This window comes from Xenopus laevis, chromosome 5L (genome assembly GCF_017654675.1).
Source record: "Xenopus laevis strain J_2021 chromosome 5L, Xenopus_laevis_v10.1, whole genome shotgun sequence".
Classification (NCBI taxonomy): domain Eukaryota; kingdom Metazoa; phylum Chordata; class Amphibia; order Anura; family Pipidae; genus Xenopus; species Xenopus laevis.
In genome coordinates this window covers 146,025,158-146,037,032 of record NC_054379.1, presented here as the reverse complement: position 1 = coordinate 146,037,032, position 11,875 = coordinate 146,025,158, and positions in this window count along the sequence as shown.

The following is an 11,875-nucleotide window of genomic DNA, read 5'->3' as shown; positions in this document are numbered from 1 at the left end:
TTTACTAAGATAAGTTGTTATTATTATATATAACATTATTTACAAATTCAAGGCAAACACCAGTAAATAAATTTAAATATAAATCTGGTCAAATCCAGCAGGATAGGCCAAATGAAATACACGGTGGATCCTGTGGAGCAGAGGCTACTGACTGCAAGAAATAATTGAAAATATCAAAATGGTTTATTAAAAATCTACATGAAAATATTTGGGAAAGTGGCAGTTCTTGAAAGGCAAAGCTGTTTGCTTCTCTGCTTTGTATTCACTCATTCTCCCTTATGGCCTAGACTAGAGCAATTAATGCTCAGTGTGTATTTAATGCTGCAATACTGATTCCCACCAGCCAGATTCAGGAGAAGCAAGTGCGGAACAGAGTTGACAAGGCACTTGGTAGCGCTACACAAGTATAATACTGGAAATCCTCAATATGAATTGTTTCATTCATTAACGTGTGTATTTTATTGCTGACATTGAATTGCCTTCTTCTTCTTACATTATTCCGCTCTTGTGATGTGTTGGCATACTTTCCCACTTTTTATATGAAACTGTATGTTCAAAGATGTATCCTACTGGCTGTATGTAATAGAAATTGATAACAGAAAAATTAAGCACAAGGCAGACTATTCTTTCTCTGCACGATTTTCCTTTGCATGTATCTTAAATACAGTAACCTTTAATGTATGAAACATGTGCATCAGCCCTAATTACATTCTACCCTATAGGAGTCATAAGGATGAAAATTGTACAGTTATGGGACCAGTTATCCAGAAGGCTCAGGGCCTGAGGCTTTTTCGGATCAGAAATTTGGACCTTCATACTTTTTGAAATCATGTAATAATTAGGGATGAAACAAATTCAGAATTCAGTTCCTTGTGACTGGCTGTACCGAATCCAAATTTTAATTTGTATATGTATATGTAAATAAGGGTAGGAGGGGAAATCACATAACTTTGTCACACAACAATGTAGCAAAAACATTTTCCCCACTTTTTTCTTTTCCTCACCCTTATTTGCATATGCAAATTCATTTCGATATTAGACCGAATATTTCATGAAGGATTCAGCTTCGGTGCATCCCTAGTTATCATCAAATATACCCAATAAGCTGGTTTTGCTTCCAATAAGGATTAATTATATCTTAGTTTGGATCAAGCACAAGGTAAGGTTTTATTATTAAAAAAAATATTTGAATTATTTGGACAAAATGGAGTCTATGGGAGATGGTCTTCCCTTAATTCAGAACTTTCTGGATAATAGGTTTCTGGATAACCGATCCCATACCTGTAGCTATCTAAATGATATTGCCGGTACACACAACTCTATACTTGCCTCTTGCTACAAATTGCTATTTTTTCCACGTAGTACTATAAATGCTTTGGGGTACCTTTCCCAGCTGCTCAGAAGGGTAGAGCACAGGTACATGTCACTCGCAGAAGTATTAGAGGAAGGGTTTTCCAGGTTGAACCATGACTCCGAACATATTTACTTAGAAACTGAGGCACCACTTCATCTTAACCAGGAACAGTAGATTTATTGATGTAATAACAGAAGTAACAGAAGTAAAGGTTATTGACATAGTATCACAATACAAATTCTCAAAATTTTTAATTATTTTGGATCAAATTTAATCTATGGGAGACAGTCTTCCTGTAATTCAGAGCTTTCTGGATAATGTGTTTCTGGATGACAGATCCCACACCTGTAGTTAAGCAACATTAAGTTAGACCAGCAGGTAGCACCAACCTTTAAAGTTGGCCTTTCAGGGATTACTCGTAAAGGACCCTATAAATTATAAGAAAGTGCAGGAGACAGAAAATTTCTCTTTGGCCAAATGACATCAAGAGGCAGAAGAGACTTAATTGTTATACCAGGTGGCAGGCTGCACCGTCTCAGGACTTGTAGGAGATAAGAGGTTTATTGCTAACTTGTCTAAGAGGTAACTAGGGTAGCCATCAAGGGCAGTATGTGCCCCCAATAAGGAGGAAGTAGTTGGGGAGATTGTGTGCTAGTTGGAGTAATTGGGAGTGATTGTGTGCTAGTTGGGGACTGATGCATTCAGATTTAGGTTAGTGAGAACCTACAGGTACTGCAGTGAGTCAGTCTGTTAGAAGTTTGTGTGATGTAGTGCTGTTCACATGGGGGCCCATTTATTAAAGCCCAAATTTATCTGGTCTAAATTTTACAGGGTAAAATTCTAATTTTTAGAGATTTATTATACCCCAAAACTGCTTAAAATCCAAAAATACTCCATCTCAAACCTGTCAAGGTCATGTAGAAGTCAACGGCAGATATCCCTGAAGGTGTTTCTTGACATTGTGATCCACGCTGGTTTTCATATGATAATCCGATAAGTATGAGTTTTCGCTGTGACAGTTCAATAAACTTACGTTTTCCAAGCATCAATCATACAATACGAATTGACGCACAAATTTGTAGCAACAGTTTTTTCGCTTTGAACTCTAAAGTCGTTTTGGGACACAAAAGCTCCAGTATTCTTAAATCAGGCCCTTAGTGTGTGATATAATGGGACCTACCTGCCTCTATTCGTACCTGATTTATGGGGTCCATTATACCTAATTTTACTAATCTTTACATTTCCTTAGGTCAAATTCTTTCCACTCTTGTGGCCTTTCTCTATTTTAGGGCCTTACTGAGGCCTCTTAACTCAGGGTCTCAGTCTGGATCCATCACAACGCTTCTACCCAGGTAAAGTCTGAAGAGACATGGGGGCATGGAAAGTTGTCTGCTACTTGTAGTCTGATAATAAAGATGCACCTGCAGTATCTAGCAATAGCCAGAGTATAACGATGTACATGCAGTATGTAGTAATAGTCAGAGTATTAAGATAAGAAACAGAGATGGGTGCAGTTGGCAAGGCTGATGGTAGAAAGAGAAAAAACAGAGATGTGTGCAGTTGGCAAGGCTCATGGTACTAAGAGAAGAAACAGAGATGGGTGCAGTTGGCAAGGCTCATGGTACTAAGAGAAGAAACAGAGATGGGTGCAGTTGGCAAGGCTCATAGTACTAAGAGAAAAAACAGATATGGGTGCAGTTGGCAAGGCTCATGGTACTAAGAGAAGAAATAGAGATGGGTGCAGTTGGCAAGGCTGAAGGTACTAAGAGAAGAAATAGAGATGGGTGCAGTTGGCAAGGCTCATGGTACTAAGAGAAGAAATAGAGATGGGTGCAGTTGGCAAGGCTCATGGTACTAAAAGAAGGAACAGAGATGGGTGCAGTTGGCAAGGCTGAAGGTACTAAGAGAAGAAACAGAGATGGTTGCAGTTGGCAAGGCTGAAGGTACTAAGAGAAGAAATAGAGATGGGTGCAGTTGGCAAGGCTCATGGTACTAAGAGAAGAAACAGAGATGGGTGCAGTTGGCAAGGCTCATGGTACTAAGAGAAGAAATAGAGATGGGTGCAGTTGGCAAGGCTGAAGGTACTAAGAGAAGAAATAGAGATGGGTGCAGTTGGCAAGGCTCATGGTACTAAGAGAAGAAATAGAGATGGGTGCAGTTGGCAAGGCTGATGGTACTAAAAGAAGAAACAGAGATGGGTGCAGCTAGCAAGGCTGATGGGACAAGCCAAAAGTGAGGATGTTTCACTCACTGGGAGAAGAGAAAATGTGTCAGTCTATTAAATTCCGCTTATCTGAATAGAATTTGCTGAATGTCTGTTTCCAAGGACACGTTATCAGAGTCTCACAACGACTTGATGAACCCGAGTGTTTCCAGACTACTAATGGCTGTAGTGGGGAGATGGATGACTTACTGACAAACATGGCTTTCATGAACACACCTAATAGCTTCAAAGTAATAATCACAGGATACATTTGCACATTGCATACAGTTCTTATTCGTATATGTTCCCTATGTGCAGAAAATGCAGGTGAACTATCGACACTGTTTACATATAATTAAATTGTGTGAGCCTTCTTAATATTTCTTGTTAAGATTTAGTCACCTGAAAGTACTTTTAGATGAACAGTTCTCTGGGGACTCACTTTTATCATTTACCTTACCTAACCTCAACTACATTGCCTTTCATTCGGTGTAGAACATGGCATTGCCTATGCAAGGGCGATTTTTATGTTCTCTCCCTGTACGAAACGCCAAATGGGTGGTGTCTTCCCCATATGTGTTCTTACGGAATGTCTTATCTTGGCCAATCCTGAAAGTGTTATATTACCATAAATCACTAAAACTGGCAGAGGAGCATTGGGATGGGATTAGGAGGATTAGACTGGTGCTATATCAATAAAAGGTAATAATATTGACGTATACTTTAGTTCTTTAGGGAAATAAGGTCTAATCTGCAAACAGTGTTAGGCCTTTCTAAAAGCAAAGGAAAGCCGTGCAACAGAAATATCACAGTATACGAATACTTATTTTAAGTTAATTTAAAGGAGAAATTCACATTATAAATATCTTTTGGTAATGTGTAGACAAGGATTTTTTTTTTTTGGATTGCAAGTACAGGCATGGGATCCGTTATCTGGAAACCCTTTTTACAGAAATGCCATCTCTGTTAGACTCCATTATATTCAAATAATCCAAACTTTTAAACATTGTTACCATTTTCGCTGTAATAATAAAACAGTAGCTTGTACTTGATCCCAACTAAGAAATAATTAATCCTTATTGGAAGCAAAACCAGCCTATTGGGGTTATTTAATGTTCGCATGATTTTCTAGTAGACATAAGGTATGAAGATCCAAGTTACAGAGCATTCTGGATAACAGGTCCAATACCTGTCTAAATTAGCAGAGGACTTAATTATAAGGATAAGCAGTGAAATAGGCTTTTGCTATGCAACCTACTATCTGCAGGGCAGAGTGCAAAGTGCAAAAAATGGGCAAAACCTGCAATTATTGCACTTGGTCTGCCCTACTGGTAACAGAAATGTCTCTGAACTCAAAAATGAAGCATCGCCCATGACTACAGCACTGTCTGCATTCAGCAGCATTGTATTTAGGAGTGGTGGGTGGGTGGGAGGAGGCATGTAGACATACAAATTAGGGGCACCAGGGGATGCAGCCTGCAACATAACTCTTTATATACGGCCAGCCCTATGACAGGCAGTAAAAAGCCAGTTGCGTTGCTCTGCACCTCCCAACAGATTCTTTATGCAGTACAGATATGGGATCTGTTATCTGGAAATCCGATATCCAGAAAGCTTCAGATTACGGAAAGGTCGTCTCCCGTTTTATCCAAATTTTTAAAAATAATTTCCTTTTTCTCTGTAATAATAAAACAGTAGCTTGAACTTGATCCCAGCTAAGATATAATTAATCCTTAATGGAAGCAAAACCAACCTATTGGGTTTATTTCATACTTATATGATTTTCTAGTCGACTTAAGGTTTTAAAGATCCAAATTCCCGGAAGATACTTTATAAGGAAAAACCCATGCCCTGAGCATTCTGGATAACAGGTCCCATAGCCTATGATTAAGGGAGTGGTTCCCGAAACACATCAGGTGATGTTGGTTTGTGACCTGTTTCAATAAACCACCCTTTTCTTTTTACCAGAGTGTCGCCTTTCCATCCTTTTGCACACATCCCAGGGACAAGTACTTTTTAAAAGGTGTGAGTTTTGTTAGTGCTCTTGCATCCGAGGTGTCTGTAAATTACCCCCCATTCATAATCTTTAAATAAAATAAAGTTAATCGGAGCAAATTAAAGGCTTGCAGGCAGGTAGCTCTTTCAGGCTGTGGCCCAATCAGTCTTTAATCAGCAGATAAATGCAGGATACAAGGGGCATGCCTTGCACAACAAATCTCCCTGCAAGTCAAAATCTGCATAATGAAAAACTACAGAGGAAAAATCATGAGGAATGATTAGAAGGCAACTGTTTAATTTCAACAAAGCCTGGGAGAAAACAGTCTCTTGCAGGAAATTTGGTTCCTCCAGAGGTTAACCATCAAACGTTAATGGATAAGAAATTTTGTCAGGCCAGTTGCTCTTTAAAGGAATAGGGAGACACCCAGTGGGCTTTCTGGGCTATATCAGGAGCATCGCTAGCAAAGAACTCGTAATCACAGAGTGTATGTTTAGTTTAATATGACTCTTGATTGTTTGTTTTGACTGCTTTCCAATTTACCGGGTCCTTTAGAAAATATATTTTGGTGCATGGGAGATTGCATGATAATAATGACAACATTGTACAGGTATAGGATCCGTTATCTGGAAACCCGTTATCCAGACAGCTCCAAATTACGGAAAGGACATCTCCCACAGACTACATTTTATCCAAATTTTAAAAAAGATTTATTTTTCCTCTGTAATAATAAAACCTTGATCCAAACTAAGATATAATTAATCCTTATTGGAAGCAAAACCAGCCTATTGGGTTTATTTAATGTTTACATGATTTTTTAGTAGACATAAGGTATGAAGTTCCAAATTATGGAAAGATTCAAAATCCAGAAAATCCTAAATCCCAAGTATTCTGGATAACAGATCCCAAACCTGTAGTTGCTTTCAGCAGTGGAATGTATGAGGCTGCACTTACCAGGTCGAAGTTAAGGGGTTGTTTACCATAAAAATTCACTTTTGTTATGATTTAGAGAGCGATATTCTGAAACAATTTTCAATTGGTTTTGATTCTTTATTATTTGTGGTTTTTGAGTTATTTAGCTTTTTATTCGGCAGCTCTCCGATTTGCAATTTCAGCAATCTGGTTGTAAGGGTGCAAAAAAAAAATACATTTATAGCCTTACAGAGAATTTTTTTTTTTTTTTTTTTTAGATGGGGTCAGTGACCTCCATTTGAAAGTTGGACAAAGTCAAGAGAAGAAGGTAATTAATTCAAAAACTATTTTGAAAAAATGAAGACCAATTGAAAAGTTGCTTAGAATTAGCCATTCTATAACATTCTAAAAGTTAACTTGAAGGTAAACCACCCCACTATCCTTTTAGAGACTTTGGGTGATTGTTATGTGGTGGGCCCATTATAATTACAGGTATAGGCTCTTTTATTCGGAAACCCTTTATCCAGAAAACTCAGAATTGCGGAAAGTCCATCTCCTATAGAAGCTATTTTATTTATCCAAATAATCAAAATTTTTGGTATTTATTTATTTATTTTCCTCTTTTATAATAAATCAGTAGCTTGTACTTGATCCTAACTAAGATATAATTAATCCTTATTGGAAACAAAACCAGCCAATTGGGTTTATTTAATATTTACATGATTTTCTAGTAGACTTAACGTATGAAGATCCAAATTATGGAAAGATCTGTTATCCAGGTCCTGAACATTCTGGATAACAGGTCCCATACCCGTATTATTTATTTGTGCTTTGGCTAATATGTAAAATTGATCTTGCGTTAAAATACAGCTCTGAAGGAATGAGCTAATGTCAGCAAGTGACTTGTGTAAGGTACAAAGCTATGGCACGTTCTAAACATCCCTCAACCTATCATAAAAGGCTGGCATCAATACATTAAACAGTGCAATAAGTCAGAAATGGTTCAGTTCACCGTCTAATAGCTAAAAGTGACTCTCATTTCCTCGCACAAAGCATCAGAGCACGGCCCGATACAATCATTGATTTATTTCATTACTTCCAGTTAGATTCACTGGTACAAAGCCAAGGTGCCTGCTTAATGAGAAGAACAAATTAATACCTTTGCCGATTGCCCCTTCCCCATGCAAATCTTGGCCAACGCATTTTATTTGTGCGGCAAAGTCCCCAACTGGTTGCAAAGGTTTATTTAAGTGCAAGTATTCTGGAGAAGGCAGATGCAACTTCAGTCTCGTTCCCTGGAGCTAAGACTTATTACTAGATTAGTTGACTTATTAATGCATTGGGATGTCTCATCCCTTGATTAATAAATGAGCACCGTGTCACAGATTTAAGACAAAAAGACATTAGGGGTCAGTTACAAGTGCAATGTACAAAGTGTATTTTCACATGCAAATTACCATTTTTTTGTACTAACAATGGACAGTAGCATTTTTTGCCATAATATCAGTTGGAGGTATCACCAGGTCCAGACTGGCAGTACCTACAGGATTCCCCTGAGCCAGTGGGCAGAATTGCAACCATTCCTCAGAAGAGGAGAGATAGACACACCGGCAACCAGTTAGAAGTGTGAGCCTGTTTGGACACATCAATGTGCATTGTCCAGACCCTGCGGTTGCAGAGGAACCCAAGGGAAAAGGAAGGCCTGGACCACGGGATCTGCTTTCTCTATAGTTAAGAAAATCCCCCTCCCGAGTCACTCTCTTACCTACTTCAATAGCAGCTGGGAGAAAGGGAAATGTGATCGAACCAGCAGGCAGGTGGAGGGAGCAGATCCCAATTTGTGGGAAGGCTTGGGCCTAGGGCAGCATCCCGCCCAGCCACTTCCACACTGGTTTTTGAAGCACTGGGGATGCACAGGAGATTGTTTTTTTTTTTATAATTTCACGCACACCAGGTCCCAGGGCTCCGGACCCAACAAAGGGGAGGGGGTGAAGACCAGTGGGGGGCCTAGGGGTGCTCCCATGTAAATACGGTCCTGGTAGAGAGGGCCAAGTAGGAGCTGCAGTGCACTGGGCACCTCCGAAGTTTTTTTGCAGGGGGCCCGGAATTGTTACAACACTGTAGACGCATTCATAAATCACACCTATTGTTATGAAAAGCAGATCATGGGTGAACACATTTGACTAGTATCTGAAGATTATATCAACACCAGAAGACGAACATGTAAATAACATTCATATTAACCAATAAAGTGTAATAAGTGGGAGCCAGTGGTTCTTTAAACAATAACTGAACACAGATCAACAGAGGAGAATGGCACAACGATTCAGAAGACAATCATGGTGTAATAGTCAATGCATACACACAATAGTGACCAATAGCAGAGTCTTGTCTCTAGTAGTGTTTGAGAGGGGAATATAAGTCTACCCAGAGTTTCTCCTGTTTCTCTGGGGACACTTCTTATGTGGAACCTAAGTGGGATCTATTACCCGTCTCTGGTTCCCTGAGTAGGCAACAATGCCCTGGGGATCTAATCCCTCCTATCAGTCCTCAGTGGAGCCAAATCTGCTCAATATAGGTAGCCCTAATCTGTCTTTCTCTCCTAGAGAGACTTTTACAGGATCTAACTAGTCCTTATTGGTCCTGACTAAAGATGGCTATATGGGAGGCTCAAATCCACATAGGAGAGGTTCAGGCAAACAGCCCTGGCAAAAGCATCTGGCAAAATTCCACATGGGTCAGTCGTCATAGTTACATAGTTACATAGTTAAATTGTGTTGAAAAAAGACAAAGTCCATCAAGTTCAACCCCTCCAAATGAAAACCCAGCATCCATACAGACACCCCTCTCTACTTTTAATTAAATTCTATATACCCATACCTATACTAACTATAGAGTTTAGCATCACAATAGCCTTTGATATTATGTCTGTCCAAGAAATCATCCAAGCCATTCTTAAAGGCATTAACTGAATCAGCATCACAACATCACCCGGCAGTGCATTCCACAACCTCACTGTCCTGACTGTGAAGAACCCCCTACGTTGCTTCAAATGAAAGTTCTTTTCTTCTAGTCTGAAGGGGAGGCCTCTGGTACGGTGATCCACTTTATGGGTAAAAAGGTCCCCTGCTATTTGTCTATAATGTCCTCTAATGTACTTGTAAAGTGTAATCATGTCCCCTCGCAAGCGCCTTTTTTCCAGAGAAAACAACCCCAACCTTGACAGTCTACCCTCATAATTTGTCTTCCTTCCCTCTAACCAATTTAGTTGCACTTAGTCTCTGTACTCTCTCCAGCTCATTTATATCCCTCTTAAGGACTGGAGTCCAAAACTGCACTGCATACTCCAGATGAAGCCTCACCAGGGACCTATAAAGAGGCAGAATTATGTTTTCATCCCTTGAGTTAATGCCCTTTTTATGCAAGACAGAACTTTATTTGCTTTAGTAGCCACAGAATGACACTGCCCAGAATTAGACAACTTGTTATCTACAAAAACCCCTAGATTCTTCTCATTTAAAGAAACTCCCAACATACTGCCATTTAGTGTATAACTTGCATTTATATTATTTTTGCATAACCTGCATTTATCAACATTGAACCTCATTTTCCAGTTTGCTGCCCAGTTTTCCAGTTTAGACAAATCACTCTGCAAAGTGGCAGCATCCTGCATGGAACCTATAGTTCTGCACAATTTAGTATCATCTGCAAAAATAGAAACAGTACTTCCAATGCCCTCCTCCAGGTCATTAATAAACAAGTTGAAAAGCAAGGGACTTAGTACAGAGCCCTGCAGTACTCCACTAACAACACTGGTCCAATTAGAAAATGTTCCATTTACCACCACTCTTTGTAGTCTATCTTTTAGCCAGTTCTCTATCCAGGTACAAATACTATATATATTATAACACAGCTCCACCTAACTCCCAATCTTGAGATAACTAGGGGTCATACTGTGACCCAGGAAATGGGAAATTGCTCCCTTCCTAAGTGCAAAAATGCAAAGTAAATGGGTATACATTTATCAGTCCCCTACATTAGAAAGGGCTATCATCTCATATGAGCCCCCACTCAAGTTGCCTTAGTGTGCATGGTAAGCAGCTTTTAGCATTATTATATGATCCCCTTATATATTTATAACTATGTATAAATATATAAGGGGATCATATAATAATTTCTCTAATGCTTTATTTACCAGTAGGTCTTTCCAGCTGACACGAGGTCCCCCATTCCCATTAGCAGAAAAGAGGTTCCGCCTAAATATTCGGAAGGTTTTTTTACAGTTAGAGCTGTGAAGATGTGGAATTCTCTCCCTGAATCAGTGGTACAGGCTGATACATTAGATAGCTTTAAGAAGGGGTTGGATGGTGTTTAGCAAGTGAGGGAATACAGGGCTATGGGAGATAGCTCATAGACTGGTCCGATTCCCATTTTGGAGTCAGGAAGAAAATCTACCTCTGAGGCAAATTGGAGAGGCTTCAAATGGAATGTTTGCCTTCCTCTGGATCAGCTAGCAGTTAGGCAGGTTTCATATAAAGTTAAAAGGTTGAACTTGGTGGATGTGTGTCTTTTTTTAACTTAACTTACTATGTTACTAATAGCAGTAGCACAACATGGAAGCAGACAGACGGATGCAAGGTCACACATACAGCCATACAAAGAAAACGAATGACAACTTCTGGGCAGGCAGTGTTCTAGAACAGTCAATAATAAAGGTCAAGGTAGGAGACATAATTTTAGATAGGGAAGGGGCAGAGTTTAACAAAATCAGTCAACACTACAGCACACCCAGCAACACACAAAGTGACGTAACAATGGGCCGCTACCCAAGAATAAACCTTTCAGCAATCTACATTGTGTATCTATGGGGCAAATTTACTTAAGGGCGAAGTGGCTAACTTCGCCAGCTTACATCATTTTGCCACCTAGCCGATTTACTAACGGGAGCTGGTGTAAATTCGCTAGCGAAGTGGATCTACTCTAGCGCTACTTTGCACCCTTACGCCAGACAAATTTGCGCTCTGGCGAAGGGACGTAACTACACTAATTCACTAACTTGCAGATTTCCGTGAACGTTACCTCTTGCGCCAGACTTTACTTCGCCACCTCAGACCAGGCCAAGTGCAATAGAGTAGATAGGAGTTTGTTAAAAAACAGTTGACATTTTTTCTAAGTCCCAAAAAACGCTGGCGTCTTTTACTTTTTTAAGGGTGATAGGCTGAAAAAGATCGTAATTTTTTTTAGGGTACCCTCCTTCCCCTCTACATTTGATAACATATGGCACCTAAACTATACCGTGGGCACATGTGTAGGGCAGTAGAATACATTTATTAAGGTTCCCTGGCCTTGTGTAGTGTAATGTGTTTTCTGCTGCATATATGGCCATTGTACTTTAACTGCACGCCGTATA